Below are 18,347 nucleotides of genomic sequence, written 5' to 3' on the forward strand. Positions count from 1 at the left end.
AACGGCGTCCAAAAAAACAACGGCAAAATTCGCTCTTTTCTCCCATTCCCACCATAAAAAATTAAATAAAAATTAATCTAAGTCCTATGTACCCCAAAATAGTACTAATGAAAACTACACATTGTCCCGCAAAAATCAAGCCCACGTACGGCCACATAGACGGAAAAATAAAAACGTTACGGCTCTTGGAATGCGGCGATGCAAAAACAAGTAATTTTTTTCTAAAAGGGTTTTTATTGTGCAAACGTAGGAAACATATAAAACCTTTACATATTTGGTATCCCCGTAACCGTGCCGAGCCATAGAATAAAGTTAACATGTTATTTACGCTGCATAGTAAATGGCGTAAATTTATAACGTGAAAATCAATGCTGGAATAGCTGCTTATTTTCAATTCTCTCCTAAAATAAAGTTAATAAAAGTTAATCGATATGTTATAAGCATCTAAAAATGGTGGAATTACAAAATAAAACTCGTCCTGCAAAAAACAAGCCCTTATACGGCTATGTCGACGGAATAAAAAAAAAGTTACGACTCTTGGAATGTGACCGTGAAAAAAACAAAAATAATCCTTGGTCATTAACGTGCAAAATGGCCCGGTCATTAAGGGGTTAAACGGTTTGAAGAGGTCTTCTGGTACCAAAACAGTGGAAACCCCCAAAAGGTGCCCCCATTTTGGAAACTAGACCCCTTGAGGAATTCATTGTAGTTTTCTTGGGGTGCATGCGGCTTTTTGATCAGTTTTTATTCTATTTTTAGGTGGCGTGGTGACTAAAAAAACAGCAATTCTACTATTGTTTTTTTATTCTATTTTTGTTACAGCGTTCACCGTGCGCTATAAATGACATATTCACTTTATTCTGCGGGGCGATACGATTAGGGCTCATTTACACGAGCGTGTTATACGTCCGTGCAACGCGCGTCGCAGGGACCTATGTTAGTCTATGGGGCCGTGCAGACAGGTGCGTGATTTTCACGCAGCGTATGTCCGCTGCGTGAAACGCACGACGTCCTATATTTGTGCGCTGTTCGCACATCGCGCACCCATTGAAGTCAATGGGTGGGTGAAAACCACGCATGTCGCACGGAAGCAATTCCGTGGGACGCGCGTGATTCGCGCAACAGCACTGTAAAGGATGAATGAAAACAGAAAAGCACCACGTTCTTTTCTGTTTACAAACATCCAAACGGAGTGTCATAATGATGGCGGCTGCGCGAAAACCAGGCAGCCGCGCATCATAAAGGGCTGACACACGGAGCTGTTAATTGCCTTTTGCGCACGCAAAACGCCGCGCTTTTTGCTTGCACAAAATGCACACGCTCGTGTAAACTCGGCCTTACGGTGATACCAGATGTTTATAGTTCTTTTGTCTTATGGCGTTTGCACAATAAAATACGTTTTGTAAAAAATCATTCACTTTTTGTGTTGCCTTATTCTAAGAGCAAGAACTTTATTATTTTTCCATCAATAAAGCCGTGCAAGGACTTATTTTTTGCGTAACGAACTGTAGTTTCGATCAGGACCATTTTTAGGTACATGCGACTTTTTGATCTATTTTTAATAAATTTTTTGGGAGGTGAAGTGACCAAACAATTGTGATTGTGGTACGGTTTATTATTATTTTCTTTTACGGCGTTCACCGTGCGGGATAATTTTGTAGTTCAGGCCGTTACGGACGCGGCGATACCAATTATGTATATTTTATTTATTTATATATTTTTATTAATAAAAAAGGACTGATAAGGGGAAAAAAGGGGATTTTTTTTAACTTTTATTTTCTTATTTTTACACATCTTTTTTTTTAACTTTATTACTTTGTCCCACAAGGGGACTTGAGGGCAGGAGGCCCTGATCGCTATTCTAATACTCTGCACTACATGCGTAGTGCAGTGTATTAGAACTGTCAGCTATTCACTGACAGCAAGCATAGTGTGTCCTGACTTTGTCAGGACCCATTAGGCTTCCGTCGATGGCATAGCCGGACGCCATTGTTTGGTGTCCGGTTGCCATAGTAACCATCGCCGGCCGCTATCGTGTAGCAGGCCGGCGATGGTAACTTAACCCCTAAAAAGCCGCGATCTCTATTGAACGCGGCTTTTAAGGGGTTAGACAGCGGGGACACAGCGATCGGTCCCCGCTGTAGGAGCTGCGGCAGCTTCTGTACGAGACAGCAGCTGTCACAGCTCCTGCACCTGTCGGGAAGACGGCCGAAACGGCCGTTATTCCCGCAACTTCGTATTCCGTCGGTAATTTATAAAGGGTTATAATTTCACAGAGCATGCGCGGTGGAGTGTGTTAACCACGCATGCTCTGAGATAAAGAAGCACGTGGTACGGTTACGTCATTTGTGACGTAACCGTACAGTGTGAAAGCCGGAAACCGGAAGCAAGGCAGAAGACTAAATGGACGGGTCTGCACAGGAAGTGCAGATTTTGCTTCACTAAGGGGGCGGTGACGGAGGAGGATATACGACGCTACAGCCATCTGATGAAACGTAAGTACATTGTAAAGTTATATCATTTTCATTGTTTTATTTAAATAAATGTAATTTTTTAGTTCCGGAATACCCCTTTAACAGCTAGAATGCCAAAGGTCTACAATGCTGTAATTGCTGCAAATGGAGCATTCTTTGACGAAAGCAAAGTGTGAAGGAGAAAATTATTATTTCAAATAAAAATCATTATTTCTAACCTAACTATATATGTGTGAATTTTCATGGAAAACACAAAATTGTCTGGGTGACCCCAAACTTTTGAACGGTAGTGTAGTTCATTACAAGGCATTGCAGAACTGTTAGGGTATGTTCACACGGCCTATTTACGGACGTAAATCGGGCGTTTTTGCCCCGAATTACGCCCGAAAATAGCGCCTCAATAGCGCTGACAAACATCTGCCCATTGAAAGCAATGGGCAGACGTTTGTCTGTTCACACGAGGCGTATATTTACGCGCCGCTGTCAAATGACGGCGCGTAAATAGACGCCCGCGTCAAAGAAGTGACCTGTCACTTCTTTGGCCGTAATTGGAGCCGCTATTCATTGACTCCAATGAATAGCAGCGCTAATTACGGCCGTAATTGACGCGGCGTTCAAGCGCCTGCACATGCCGTTACGGCTGAAATTACGGGGATGTTTTCAGGCTGAAACATCCCCGTAATTTCAGCCGTTACGGACCCCCGCCGTGTGAACATACCCTTAGCAAAAACGCAAGCAGTTCAGCAACAACTTTGGCAGCGCCGTCATTAACTGCATGCGGTCAGACATTATGAAGATCCAGATAACTGCACAAAAAACACATTGTAATATAATAGCAGCAGTCTGTCTATAACCAAAATATCACCATTGGCTTCTATTGAAAAATGACTTGCTGCAGTTTAAAAACGCAACATAAACGCACCGTGACTGCACCGTGTGGCCGCACCCTAACCGTTCTGCAATGCATTGTAATGAACTATATACAGGAAGCGCCTAACAAACTTCAACACGTGTGAAAACAATGACCATCAATTATTTCCTTTAAAAACGCAACAGGACTGCAGCATTACAGAGACAAAAAAATGCATGTAGTTCACCGTATGCGTTTCTTAAACGCAACAAAACCGCGTCAAACGACTCACCGTGTGGCCTTACCCTGAGACTCTAACTAAAGACTGGACTTTCCTGGCCAGAGAAACCTGTATTTCTTTGTTACGGTTTAATACCTGAAGTAAAGACTAAATGTTGACCTCTGCTGTAAAGCGTGAAACGTTGTTATACTTTATTTGCAAATAAACTGTCACAGCTAAGGTGTGCCTACCTCTAGAACAGTTTTGCATGCTATCCGATCCCACATGCACCTTTGGATCCCAACAAAATATATATATATATATATATATATATATATATATATATACAGACACAATATATACACACATTATATATATATATATATATATATAATTATTTTTTTTATTTATTAGGGTTGTCACGATGCCAGAATTTGGACTTCGATACCGATACTTTGTGTAGTATTGCGATTCTTGATACCAAAACGGTACTTTGCCAAGGCACGTGGTTTGATGAATTTTGAACCTCCATGTGCCTCACATTAAGGAATTATTCAGACGAGCGTGTATTACGTCCATGCTACGTGTGTGGAAATCACGTGCGTCGCAGGGACTTATGTAAGTCAATGGGGCCATTCTGCCAGGTCGTGATTTTCACGCAGCGTATGTCCGCTGCGTAAAATTTCCAACCTGTCCTATACTTGCCCGTGTTTCGCGCAGTACGCACTCATTGAAGTCAACTGGTGCGTGCAAATCGCGCACGGCACACGGAAGCACGGGTGACGCGTGTGATTCGCGCTACAGTTGGTAAAGAAGTGAAGGCAAACATTAAAAGCCCCTCCTTCTTTACTGTGTTGTAACATCAAAACAGAGTGTCATAATGATGCCGGCTGCGTGAAAATCACGCAGCCACGCACCATATACGCAGCGTTTTTTGCGCACGCAAAGCGGACACGTTAATTTTAATAAGGCCTTATAATAATTAACCCCATCGTGTTCCCCAGTCCTAATGGACAACATTGGGTTAATGTGTGAGGTACATGATGGGGTTAATTACTATTAATGTGAGGCACGTGGAGGTTCAGAATTCATAACCCCTCGTCCCTCACATTAATAAGTGAAAGAAAGCAGTTTTTATTTTATAACTGTGTAAACATAAATGTGTTACGGTCGCGACGATAACGAATATGTGTGTATTTTATGTATTCAGACTTATTTTAATGTTTATTGTAAAAAATGTGTATTTTTTTTTTTCTTTTTATTTAACATTACTTTATTTTTTTATTTTTAAACTTTAATGTCCTGGCATATATCTACATACTGATAGTACACTTGCAGTTGTTAGGACATACTTAGGTATGTCCTAACAGGAAACATGGTCAGACCGCTCTTGGGTCCTTTAATGGACCCTGGGCTGTTTGCCCATGTATGGAATGTCCCTCGAGGGCGTCATAGGGATTCCCTGTGACGCGATCCAAAGGGCATCCCCTTCTCATTTCCCCTTGAATGCTGCGGTCCACTTTGATCGCAGCATTTAACCCCATAATGACCAGCCTATTTTAGACCTTAATGACCAAGCCATTTTTTACGTTTTTCCATCGTCGCATTCCAAGAGCTATAACCTTTTTATTTTTGCGTCCTCATAGCTGTATAAGGTCTTGTTTTTTGCGGGACAAGTTGTACTTTTTAATAGCACCATTTTGGGGGACATATTATTTATTGATTAACTTTTATAAACTTTTTTTTTGGGGGGGAATAGAAAAAAACCTGAAATTTCACCACTCTTTTTCGCGTCTTAAATCAACAGCGTTTACCGTGTGATATAAATAACATCATAACTTTATTCAGCGTGTTGTTACGATTGCAACGATACCAAATTTGTATAGTTTTTGTATGTTTTACTACTTTTACACAGTAAAAACGCTTTTTTTTCAAAATTATTTGTTTTTGTGTCTCCATTTTTGAAGAGCCGTAACGTTTTCATTTTTTCGCCAATGCGGTTGTATGAGGGCTTTTTTTTTGCGGGAAGACTTGTAGTTTTTATTGGTACCATTTTGGAGTAGATGCGACTTTTTGATCACTTTTTATAAAAAAAATTTAAAGTCAGGATTCACAGAAAACAGCAATTTTCCCATAGTTTTTTGTTACATTTTTTACGACGTTCACCGTGCGGGTTAAATAATGTTATAGATTTATAGTCGGGGTCGTTACGGACGCGGCAATACCAAATATGTGTAACTTTTTTACTTTATTTTGTTTTTTTAATAGTAAAGCATTGTGTAAGGAGAAAAGCTGGGTTTTTCATTTTTTTTCACATTTTTTTTTCATTAACTTTATTAAACTTTTTTTTACTTTTTTACTAGTCCCACTAGGGGACTATAATATGCGATTCTCCGATCGCTATTGTAATACACTGCAATACTTTTGTATTGCAGTGTATTACTGCCTGTCCGTTTAAAACGGCCAGGCATCTGCTAGGTCATGCCTCCGGCATGATCTAGCAGGCATTCACTCCAGGCAGACCTGGGGGCCTTTATTAGGCCCCCGGCTGCCATTAGAGACACAGACACTCGGCGATCGTATCGCCGGGTGTCGGTGGGGGAGAGAGGGAGCTCCCTCCCTCTCTCCAAAACCACTCAGATGCGGTGCATGCTATTGCGCACCGCATCTGAAGGGTTAAACGGGTGAGATCGATACTTATATCGATCTCACCCGGCAGAGCAGGGACGCTCCCAGCCCTCAGCTGCCTCTAGCACAGGGGTGGGCAAACTTTTTGACTCGCGGGCCACAATGGGTTCTAAAATTTGACAGAGGGGCCGGGCCAGGAGCATTTGGAGGGAGTGTTTGGGCCGGATATACTAAAGCATTAAATGTAGTGTGTGCAAACCTCATAGCACAGTAAGAACACTACAACCCAATTTATTAACTGTCTTTCAAATGTGAAAAATAGCCCTTATCAGTTAATAAATTTGTCTCAAGGAATATGCAAGATATGGCATTTACATACTATTTCGCAGATACTGGGAGGAGGAAATGTAAATAGATTAAAATAACATACGCACTGTGATTTATCAAGAAAAAAGTTCTGTTGACTCTGTAAATTAGCTGCCAACCTCTGAGCAGTAGCCGCCCGTTCTTGTGTTGACTGCTTGCTAGCATAGTTTGCATGCTTCGTGGCAAAGTGACGGTAGATATTGTACTCTTTGAAAACCGAAGGGCTTAATGGTGACGTGAAACGAAGTGAAAATTAAAGTGAAATAAAGAGAAATACGCGCCACATTAACCCCTTAATGACCGGGCCATTTTGCACGTTAATGACCAAGGATTATTTTTTGTTTTTCCACGGTCGCATTCCAAGAGTCGTAACTCTTTTTTTATTCCGTCGACATAGCCGTATAAGGGCTTGTTTTTTCCGGGACGAGTTGTATTTTGTAATTGTACCATTTTTAGATGCTTATAACATATTGATTAACTTTTATTAACTTTATTTTAGGAGAGAATTGAAAATAAGCAGCTATTCCAGCATTAATTTTCACGTTATAAATTTACGCCGTTTACTATGCAGCGTAAATAACATGTTAACTTTATTCTATGGGTCGGCACGATTACAGGGATACCAAATGTGTAAAGGTTTTATATGTTTTTTCTACGTTTGCACAATAAAAACCCTTTTAGAAAAAAATTACTTGTTTTTGCATCGCCGCGTTCCAAGAGGCGTAATTTTTTTATTTTTCCGTCGATGTGGCCGTACGTGGGATTGATTTTTGCGGGACAATGTGTAGTTTTCATTAGTACTATTTTGGGGTACATAGGACTTATAGATGAACTTTTATTTTATTTTTTATGGGGGGAATGGGAGAAAAGAGAGAATTTTGCCGTTGTTTTTTGCGTTTTCTTTGGACGCCGTTCATCCGGCGGTTTAATTAATGTGTTCATTTTATTGGTCAAGTTGTTACGATCGCGGGGATACCATATATGTGTATGTGTGATTTGTTTTGACCGTTTTATTAAATAAAACCACTTTTTGGGGCAAAAAAGTAGTTTTATTTGACTTTGACTGTAATTTTTTTTATTTTTTTTTTCACAAACTTTATTTAACGGTTTTACTTTTTTTTTTTTAGTCCCACCAGGGGACTTCACTATGCGATGTGCCGATCGCATATATAATGCTTTGGTATACTTCGTATACCAAAGCATTATTGCCTGTCAGTGTAAAACTGACAGGCAACCTGTTAGGTCATGCCTCTGGCATCGCCTAACAGGCAGATGCTGAAGACAGACCTGGGGGTCTTTGTTAGACCCCCGGCTGTCATGGAAACCCGACGGCGACCCGCGATTTGTTTGCGGGGGCGCCGATCGGGAGACAGAGGGAGTTCCCCCCTCTGTCAAACACATTAAATGCCGCTGTCACTGTTGACAGCGGCATTTAATGGGTTAAACTGCCGGAATCGGCGCGTGCTTCGATTCCGGCAGTTGCAGCAGGAGCCAGGCTGTGTATAACAGCCGTGCTCCTGCCGCTGATCGCGTGGGTAAACTGTCAGTACCCGCGCGATCACAGGACGGATATATCCGTCCTCCTGCGCGAACTAGCAGCTGCTGAGGACGGATATATCCGTCCTTCGGCGTTAAGGGGTTAACAACGGTCAATGTGTTTTGAGTGCGCCATCTATTGGGAAAACGTGGGCATTGCAGGGAAAGGGGAAAAAAAAGGAGGTTTTTACTATTATTTGGACAAGTTCGGCGGGCCGGATTAAAAAGCCTAACGGGCCGTATGTGGCCCGCGGGCCGTAGTTTGCCCATGTCTGCTCTAGCAGCTGAGAGCGGGGAGATTTGACACTCCCTGCTCTGTTTACTTTATCCTGATGCAGTGCCGTAAAAAGGCACATGCATCAGAATAAAGCCCGTTAGTGGCCGCCGTTAAAAGGCGTATTGGCGGTCACTAACTGGTTAAGGGAATAGTGGCGGAGATGAGGTTTCTCTGATCTCTGCCGTTAGTGGGGCTGCGGCTGTGTAATACAGCCATTGACCCCCTCCTGACAATAAGAAGTGCGCGCGATTAGCATGATGTGATGCAGACGGCGCTGCACGTATGAGCGGCGGCGCAGGCACTGAAGACTGAACATGGGGGTGTTTTGTAGTGTGCCTGCCGTGTTCTCTCTTCAGTGCCACCAATCATTAGTGCGGCGCTGGTCACATCACACTGACCGCGCACACACTTGTCAGGACTCTGGCAGGGCAATGGCTGTATTACACAGCCGCAGCCCCGCTCTAACTACATTTATGTGTTACTATACTTAGTTGCGTGGCTGCGCGACTTAGTATTGAAATACATGAAAAACCGGTATTAGACAGTTTGTGGGTGCACGGTATCAAAACCGTATCGAAATTTTGATGCATCGTGCAACCCTAGTGAAACAGCTTATTTTGTTCAGTGCACCCTTAAAAGACTTTTCCCATCAGAGACACTTATGACATATCCACATGATATGTCATAAATGTCCGATAGATGAGAGTCCCACCTCTGGGACCTGCACCTATCTCTAGTACGGGGCTCCCTAAACCCTGTTCTACCTCTTTCTACTCCGGCTGCCTCCTGGCCACTCCCTGACTATATGGTCGGGAGTTATGAAATCAGCGTAGCTCGCTGAGCTATGTTGTTTCCGTAAGTCCCATAGAACTGAATAGTGGTTACGGGAAAAAGCATAGCTCGCATGCTACGCTGCTTCCCTAACTGCCATTCACTACTATGGGACTTACGGAAGCAGCGTAGCTCAGCGAGCTACACTGTTTTCTTAAATCCTGACCATATAGTCAGGAAGTGGCCAGGAGGCATCGGGAGCAGAAAAAGATAGAATAAGGTTTAGGGAGCCCCGTACTAGAGAGAGGTGCGTGTCCCAGAGGTGGGACTGTCATCTATCTGACATTTTTAAATGTCCCTTATGGGAAAACCCCTTTTAAGGCTCTATTTACACAGCAGTTTAACGGCCACCACACGGCTGTATTAAAACCTGTTATCCCCAATGGGGCTATTCACGCGGCCTGAAGTCCCCGAGCAGAGCATCAGCTAGTCCTGTGCCCGGGGACTCCAGCACTGCTCCTGACGTCACTGTCCATATCTGAGTTTTCCCAGGGCTGGAATCCTGGGGCAGAGCCTCTATTAGTGCTCTGCCTGGGGACTCTGACATCACTGTCCATATATATACAGTGAAGTCAGGAGCTTTCCCTGGACCGTAGTCCTGGGTCAGAGCCTGTACTAGCACTCTGCTCGGGGACTCCAGCACTGCTCCTGACTAGGGATGTCACGATACCAGAATTTGGACTTCGATACCGATACTTCGTTTAGTATTGCGATTTCGATACCAATTTCGATACTTTTGCCAACAGATTTATTTAAAAAAATTCTTACGTTTTCTGATGTGAGGCGCGACGTGTGATGAATTTTGAACACGCCTCACATTAATAGTAATTAATCCCATCCTGTTTCTCAGTCATAATGGGTTAATGTGTGAGGTACATGATGGGGTTAATTACTATTAATGTGAGGCACATGGAGGTTAAATTCATCGCACCTCGCGCTTCACATTAATAAGTGAATGAAAGCCGTGTTTATTTCATTTTTTTACAGCGTACACATCATAAATGATGCAAAAAAATAGTTGTGCGCGCCATTACTGAATGTGTGAATATTTTATGTATTGAGACTTATTTTAATGTTTATTGTAAAAAAAGGTGAATGTTTATTTTTTTTAAATTTTAACAATACTTTGTTTTTACTTTATTTTTAAACTTTAATGTACTGACATATATCAGATATGTGCCAGTACATTAGCCTGTGGACGGATAGTACACAGGCAGTTGTTAGGACATACTTGGGTATGTCCTAACCACATGAAATATGGTAAGACAGCCCTGGGGTCCGTCAATAGACCCTGGGCTGTGTGCCCATATATGGTATGGCCCTCGAACGCGTCACAGGAATTCCCTGTGACGCGATCCAGGGGCATCCCCCCTGCTAATTTTCTCCTGAATGCTGCAGTCAGCTGTGATCGCAGCATTCAGGAGAATAAGGGTGGAGATGAGGTTTCTCTGATCTCCGCCGTTATAGAGCGGGGCTGCGGCTGTGTAATACAGCCATTGCCCCGCTCCTGACAGGAAGTGCGCGCGCGGTCAGCATGAGGAGGTGCGGCCGGCGCTGCACTAATGAGCGGCAGTTCAGGCACTGAGGACAGAACATGGGGGTTTTGCAGTGTGCCCGCCATGTTCTGTCTTCAGTGCGGCCGCTCATTAGTGCAGCGCTGGCCGCATCGCATCATCCTGACCCCGCGAACTTATCATGAATAAGGAGCGGGGCTGTGGCTGAATTACACAGCCGCAGCCGCGCTCCCATACATTCATGTGTTACTATACTGAGCTGTGCGGCTGCACAGCTCAGTATCGAAATACAGGAAATAGCGGTATCGAACCGTTTAGGGATGCACAGTATCGAAACAGTATCGAAGTTTCGATGCACCGTGCATCCCTACTCCTGACGTCACTATCCATATATGGGCAGTGACATCACAAGTTTCCCATCGCTCCATCGCTGGACCCAGGAAAGGGAAGTATAATAGTTTTTGCTTTTATGTGTTACTGATTATTTTTTGTATTTTTTTTGACAGGTTAAGTTGTTGGACTATTTCGGCTTTGAAGACTACTTCAAAGACAGTGTTTTTTTTATTCTCAATAAAATGGTTAACACGGGTTGTGTGGGTGTTTTTTTTATTTCAATCAAATACATTTTTTTAATATTTGTTTTTAACTATATTACTACTGCCTTAGTAACGGTCGCTGTGACTGTCCGCATCCATTACTATGGAGGGGCTTAGTGTTAGCTGGTGCGGAGGCTAACACTAACCCCCCCCTCATTATTACCCCGGTATCCACTGCCACCAGGGGTATCGGGGAGAGCCAGGTACGATCCAGTACCCAACCATCTGTAGTGATGGTTGTGTAATGGGGTGGCTGCATGCTGGTAGTATTAGGCTGGGAAAGCCCAAATACCATGGCCTTTCCCACCCTGCTGCTGCATCTGGCTGGTTATGAAAAATGGGAACCCCACGTCCATGTAAATGTATAATCAGAAAAAAAAAAATGACGTGGGGTCAACCCCATTTTTCAGAACTAAGCATCATCATCATCATCAATCAGAAAGGCTACGACTTTTGGGCTTTCCCAGCCTACTTACACCAGCCTGTGGCCACCCCAGTGCCCGACCATCACTGCAGATGGTCAGGTACTGGATCGTACCTGGCTCTTCCCAGTACCCCTGGTGGCGGTGGATAACGGGGTAATAATGGGTGTTAGTCGGTGGAAAGGCCTGGCCCCATCCTTAGTAATGGACGCTGTCGATCAGCCAGCGGCCATTACTAAGGCAGTAGTGATAAAGTTAAAAAAATATATTTTATTGAAATAAAAAAAAACACTGCTTGTTAACCATTTTATTGAGAATAAAAAAAAAAACACTGTAATCGAGGTAGTTTAACAACCCAAACTGTAAAACACCAAAAAATAATTATTAACACAAAAGCAAAGAAATTATTACACTTACGTTTCTGGTGGCCAGTGCTGGAGCTGCAATGGCAGTGAGCTACCCTGTTGCCGTAACTTCAGGAGTTATAGGCGGCATGAGCATTTAAAGTGCCTAGGGTAGCATCAACTAAATACGGCCCAGCTTTCACCTACACTCTTGCCTCTGGGCCCCCACTTAACCTCTGCCTCCTATGCCCCTCTCCCCTCCTCCCACAGAGCCTCTGCCACCATCTGTGGCCCCTGCCACATATAAACATTCAAAATCCTCTTCAGTGCACCCCTACCACTTGCTGCTCGGCGTTTTACTGGACAATATTTGCCGCATGCTGCACTATTTTGGTCATTATTTTTGTTTTTCTGCAGCGGAAGCTTCTAAGGCGTCTTTCACACCCTGGTATTTCTATCAGTTTACTGTATGTGGCGCGAAAGCTCCTGACTGATAAATGGATACATAGACCCCCATACACCCAACACTTTTGTTTTGCTGCGTGGAACAGCTTTAACCCCTTAAGGACGCAGCCTAGTTTGGGCCTTAAGGCTCAGAGCCCATTTTTCAAATCTGACATATTTCACTTTATGTGGTAATAACGTCGGAATGCTTAAACCTATCCAAGCGATTCTGAGATTGTTTTCTCGTGACACTTTGGGCTTCATGTTCGTGGTAAAATTTGGTCGATATATTCAGTCTTTATTTGTGAAAAATTGCAATATTTAGAGAAAATTTACAAAAAATAGCATTTTTTAGAATTTAAATGCATCTGCTTGAAAAACAGACGGTTATACCACCCAAAATAGTTACTAGTTCACATTTCCCATATGTCTACTTTAGATTGGCATCGTTTTTTGAACATTATTTTATTTTTCTTGGACGTTACAAGGTTTAGAACATAAACAGCAATTTCTCATATTCTTAAGAAAATTTCAAAAGCCTTTTTTTGAAGGTGCCAGTTCAGTTCTGAAGTGGATTTGAGGGGCCTATGTATTAGAAACCCCCATAAAACACCCCATTTTAAAAACTAGACCCCTCAAAGTATTCAAAACAGCATATAGAAAGTTTTTTAACCCTTCAGGCATTTCACAGGAATTAAAGCAAAGTGGAAATGAAATTTGCAAATTTCATTTTTTCTGCTGAATTTCAATTTTATTCAATTTTTTTTTAGTAACAGAGAAGGTTTTACCAGAGAAACACTACTAAATATGTATTGTCCAGATTCTGCAGTTTTTAGAAATGTCCCACATGTGGCCCTACTGCGCTCGTGGACTAAAACACAAGCCCTAGAAGCAAAGAAGCACCTAGTGCATTTTGAGGCCTCTTTTTTATTAGAATATATTTTAGGCAGCATGCCAGGTTTGAAGAGGCGTTGAGGTATCAAAACAATGGAAACCCACCAGAAGTGACCCCATTTTGGAAATTACACCCCTCAAGGAATTCATTTATGGTTTTTGTTATCATTTTGACCGCACAGTTTTTTCACAGCACCTATTTGAATTGGGCTGTGAAATGAAAAAAATGATATTTTTTCCAATAAAATGTCATTTTTGATCAAATTTTCTTATTTTCACAGGGAACAACATACCCCATTTTGTTGCCCAATTTGTCCTTAGTGCGGCAATACCCCATTTGTGGTGATAAACTGCCGTTTGGGCCCATGGGAGGGCTCAGAAGGAAAGGAGCGCTATGTGTTTGTTGGAGTCCAGATTTTGCTGGATTGGTTTTCGGGTGCCATGTCGCATTTGCAGAGCCCCAGAGGTATCAAAGCAATGGAAACCCACCCGAAGTGACCCCATTTTGGAAACTACACCCCTCAAGGAATTCATTTATGGTTTTTGTTATCATTTTGACCGCACAGGTTTTTCACAGCACCTATTTGAATTGGGCTGTGAAATGAAAAAAATTATTTTTTTTCCAATAAGATGTCATTTTTGATCAAAATTTCTTATTTTCACAGGGAACAACATACCCCATTTTGTTGCCCAATTTGTCCTTAGTGCGGCAATACCCCATTTGTGGTGATAAACTGCCGTTTGGGCCCATGGGAGGGCTCAGACGGAAAGGAGCGCTATGTGTTTGTTGGAGTCCAGATTTTGCTGGATTGGTTTTCGGGTGCCATGTTGCATTTGCAGAGCCCCAGAGGTATCAAAGCAATGGAAACCCACCAGAAGTGACCCCATTTTGGAAACTACACCCCTCAAGGAATTCATTTATGGTTTTTGTTATAATTTTGACCGCACAGTTTTTTCACAGCACCTATTTGAATTGGGCTGTGAAATGAAAAAAATGATATTTTTTCCAATAAGATGTCATTTTTGATCAAAATTTCTTATTTTCACAAGGAACAACATACCCCATTTTGTTGCCCAATTTGTCCTTAGTGCGGCAATACCCCATTTGTGGTGATAAACTGCCCTTTGGGCCCATGGGAGGGCTCAGAAGGAAAGGACCACCATTTGGCCTACTGGAGCTTTTCTGGTGCTAAGTCATGTGTGCAGAAGCCCCTGAGGTACCAGTACAGTTGAAACCCCCGAGAAGTGACCCCATTTTAAAAACTACACCCCTTAAGACATTCATCTAGAGGTGTAGTGAGCATTTTGACCCCACAGGTACTGTGTAAAAGATAATGCGCAGCAGATGGTGCAGTGTGAGATTTGCAATTTTATATATGTATATGCCATTTCAGTGTCCAATATAGTGTGCCCAGCATGCGCCACCGGAGATATACACCCCTTAAATTGTAATGTGGGTTCTCCTGGGTACGACAATACCCTACATGTGGCTGTTATCAGCTGCCTGGGCATACGGCAGGGCTCAGAAGGGAAAGATGAGGGGGGTAAGCTGTGCGGAGTGCATCAGGGTAAATTAAAAATCAAGGGATGTATGATACATTTTAAAACAATCTTTTATACAGAGCCCTGGTTTTTCGGGACACGTGTCACATTGGTATATTGTGTTCTTCCTTATCCCCCTCTTATAGCAGACTCTGCACCTCTTTTGACTCTTTCCCTTTCCACCGGTTTGGGGACCTTCTCCTGGAAAGTGTTGCCCTGGTACGATGCGTGTGGCCTCGCTTCCAGAAGTACTGGGTGCCCCCCCTTCCTGGTCCCTAAAGATTAGATCTTGAAATTCCAGGAAAGTTCCCCTCTGGCCTGCACATCGACGTAGCACATACGCATTGTACAAAGCCATCTGTATGATGTGCCCGGCCAGCTTCTTATACCACACCGCATGGCGCTGTAGGGCTTCAGGACTTGATTTGACAAGTCCATCCCTCCCATGTACCTATTGTAGTCCAGGATGCAGTCTGGTTTGGGGGTGGCCTTTCCTTCATATATCCTAAACCTGTAGGTATACCCTGATGCACTCTCACAGCTTATACATCTTCACGCCATACCTTGCCCTCTTACCCGGCAGGTACTGGCGGAATTGAACCCTCCCTTTAAAATGTACCAGGGACTCATCAATAGAAAAACACTTCTCGGGGGTGTATGCTTGGGAAAACCGGGCACTGGAACGGTCTAATAGGGGTCTCCGTTTATACAAACGGTCAAAACTGGGGTCATCTCGGAGTGGGCACGGCTCATTATCAGTATAATGTAAGAAGCGAAGTATTGCCTCATTTATTTATTTTTTTAGGTTCCAGTTCATTTCTGAAGTTGCTTTGAGGGGCCCATATATTAGAAACCCCTATCAAACACCCCATTTTAGAAACTAGACCCCTCAAAGTATTCACAACAGCATGTAGAAAGTTTATGAACCCTTTAGGTGTTTCACAGAAATTTAGAGCAAAGTAGAGGTGAAATTTACTCTTTTTATACCATTTTTTTTATAACACAAAAGGATTTATCAGAGAAACGCAACTCAATACTTATTGCCCAGATTCTGCAGTTTAGAGAAATATCCCACATGTGGCTCTCGGGCGGTAATGGACTGAAGCACCGGCCTCCGAAGCAAAGGAGCACCTAGCGGATTTTGAGCCCTCTTTTTTATTAGGCACCATGTCCGGTTTGAAGAGGTCTTGTGGTGCCAAAACATTGGAAACCCCCCAAAAGTGACCCCAATTTGGAAACTAGACCCCTTGAGGAATCCATTGTAGTTTTCTTGGGGTGCATGCGGCTTTTTGATCAGTTTTTATTCCATTTTTAGGTGGCGTGGTGACTAATAAACAGCAATTCTACTATTGTTTTTGTATACTTTTTTTTTTACAGCGTTCACCGTGCGCTATAAATGACACATTCACTTTATTCTGCGGGGCGATACGATCACGGCGATACCAGATGTTTATAGTTTTTTTTTATGTCTTATGGCGTTTGCACAATAAAATACGTTTTGTAAACAATCATTCACTTTTTGTGTTGCCTTATTCTAAGAGCCATAACGTTTTTATTTTTCAATCAATAAAGCCGTGCGAGGACTTATTTTTTGCGTAACGAACTGTATTTTCCATCAGTACCATTTTTAGGTACATGCGACTTTTTGATCTCTTTTTATTCCATTTTTTGGGAGGTGAAGTGACCAAACAATTGTGATTGTGGTACGGTTTATTAATATTTTTTTTTACGGCGTTCACCGTGCGGGATAAATAACAAAAAAATTTTGTAGCTCAGGCCGTTACGGACGCGGCGATACCAATTATGTATAGTTTATTTGTTTGTTTATATATTTTTATTAATAATAAAGGACTGATAAGGGAAAAAGTGGGACTTTTACTTTTATTACTTTTAAAACTTTTATTTTCTTATTTTTACACATCTTTTTTTAACTTTTTTTTTACTTTATTACTTTGTCCCACTAGGGGACATGAGGGCAGGAGGCTCTGATCGCTATTCTAATACACTGCACTACATGCGTAGTGCAGTGTATTAGAACTGTCAGCTACTCACTGACAGCAAGCATAGTGGGTCCTGACGTTGTCAGGACCCACTAGGCTTCCGTCTATGGCATAGCCGGACGCCATTGTTTGGTGTCCGGTTGCCATAGTCACCATCGCCGGCCGCTATCGCGTAGCAGGCCGGCGATGGCAGCTTAACCCCTAAAAAGCCGCGATCTCTATAGAACGCGGCTTTTAAGGGGTTAATCAGCGGGGACACAGCGATCGGTCCCCGCTGTAGGAGCTGTGACAGCTGCTAAACAAGACAGCAGTGTCACAGCTCCTGTATGTGTCGGGAGGACGGCCGAAACGGCCGTTACTCCCGAGACGTACTATTACGGCATGGAGCGCGAACGATACAGCTGCCATGACGTAATAGTACGTCAAGGAGCGGGAAGGGGTTAAAGGCTGTGCTATACCATGCATATGTACACTACCGTTCAAAAGTTTAGGGTCACTTAGAAATTTCCTTATTTTTGAAAGAAAAGCACAGTTTTTTTTAAAATGAAGATAACATTAAATTAATCAGAAATCCACTCTATACATTGTTAATGTGCTAAATGACTATTCTAGCTGCAAACATCTGTTTTTTAATGCAATATCTACATAGGTGTATAGAGGCCCATTTCCAGCAACCATCACTCCAGTGTTCTAATGGTACATTGTGTTTGCTAACTGTGTTAGAAGGCTAATGGATGATTAGAAAACACTTGAAAACCCTTGTGCAATTATATTAGCACCGCTGTAAACAGTTTTTCTGTTTAGAGGAGCTATAAAACTGACCTTCCTTTGATCTAGTTGAGAATCTGGAGCATTACATTTGTGGGTTCGATTAAACTCTCAAAATGGCTAGAAAAAGAGAGCTTTCATTTGAAACTCGAAAGTCTATTCTTGTTCGTAGAAATGAAGGCTATTCCATGCGAGAAATTGCCAAGAAACTGAAGATTTCCTACAACGGTGTGTACTACTCCCTTCAGAGGACAGCACACACAGGCTCTAACCAGAGTAGAAAGAGAAGTGGGAGGCCCCGCTGCACAACTGAGCAACAAGACAAGTACATTAGAGTCTCTAGTTTGAGAAATAGACGCCTCACAGGTCCTCAACTGGCAGCTTCATTAAATAGAAACCTGCAAAACGCCAGTGTCAACGTCTACAGTGAAGATGCGACTCCTGGATGCTGGCCTTCAAGGCAGAGTGGCAAAGAAAAAGGCATATCTGAGACTGGTTAATAAAAGGAAAAGATTAATATGGGCAAAAGCACACAGACATTGGACAGAGGAAGATTGGAAAAAAGTGTTATGGACAGACGAATCAAAGTTTGAGGTGTTTGGATCACACAGAAGAACATTTGTGAGACGCAGAACAACTGA

The 18,347-nt window shown here is 42.7% G+C and overlaps 1 long non-coding RNA gene across 1 annotated transcript in view; it reads left to right on the top strand.

Annotated features, from left to right (window-relative positions):
* The window catches only part of LOC142666571 (uncharacterized), a 56,298-nt gene that overhangs the window by 7,572 nt on the left and 30,379 nt on the right, over positions 1-18,347 (top strand). The window lies entirely within an intron of this gene.

The sequence above is a fragment of the Rhinoderma darwinii genome, chromosome 13 (assembly GCF_050947455.1).
Source record: "Rhinoderma darwinii isolate aRhiDar2 chromosome 13, aRhiDar2.hap1, whole genome shotgun sequence".
NCBI lineage: Eukaryota > Metazoa > Chordata > Amphibia > Anura > Rhinodermatidae > Rhinoderma > Rhinoderma darwinii.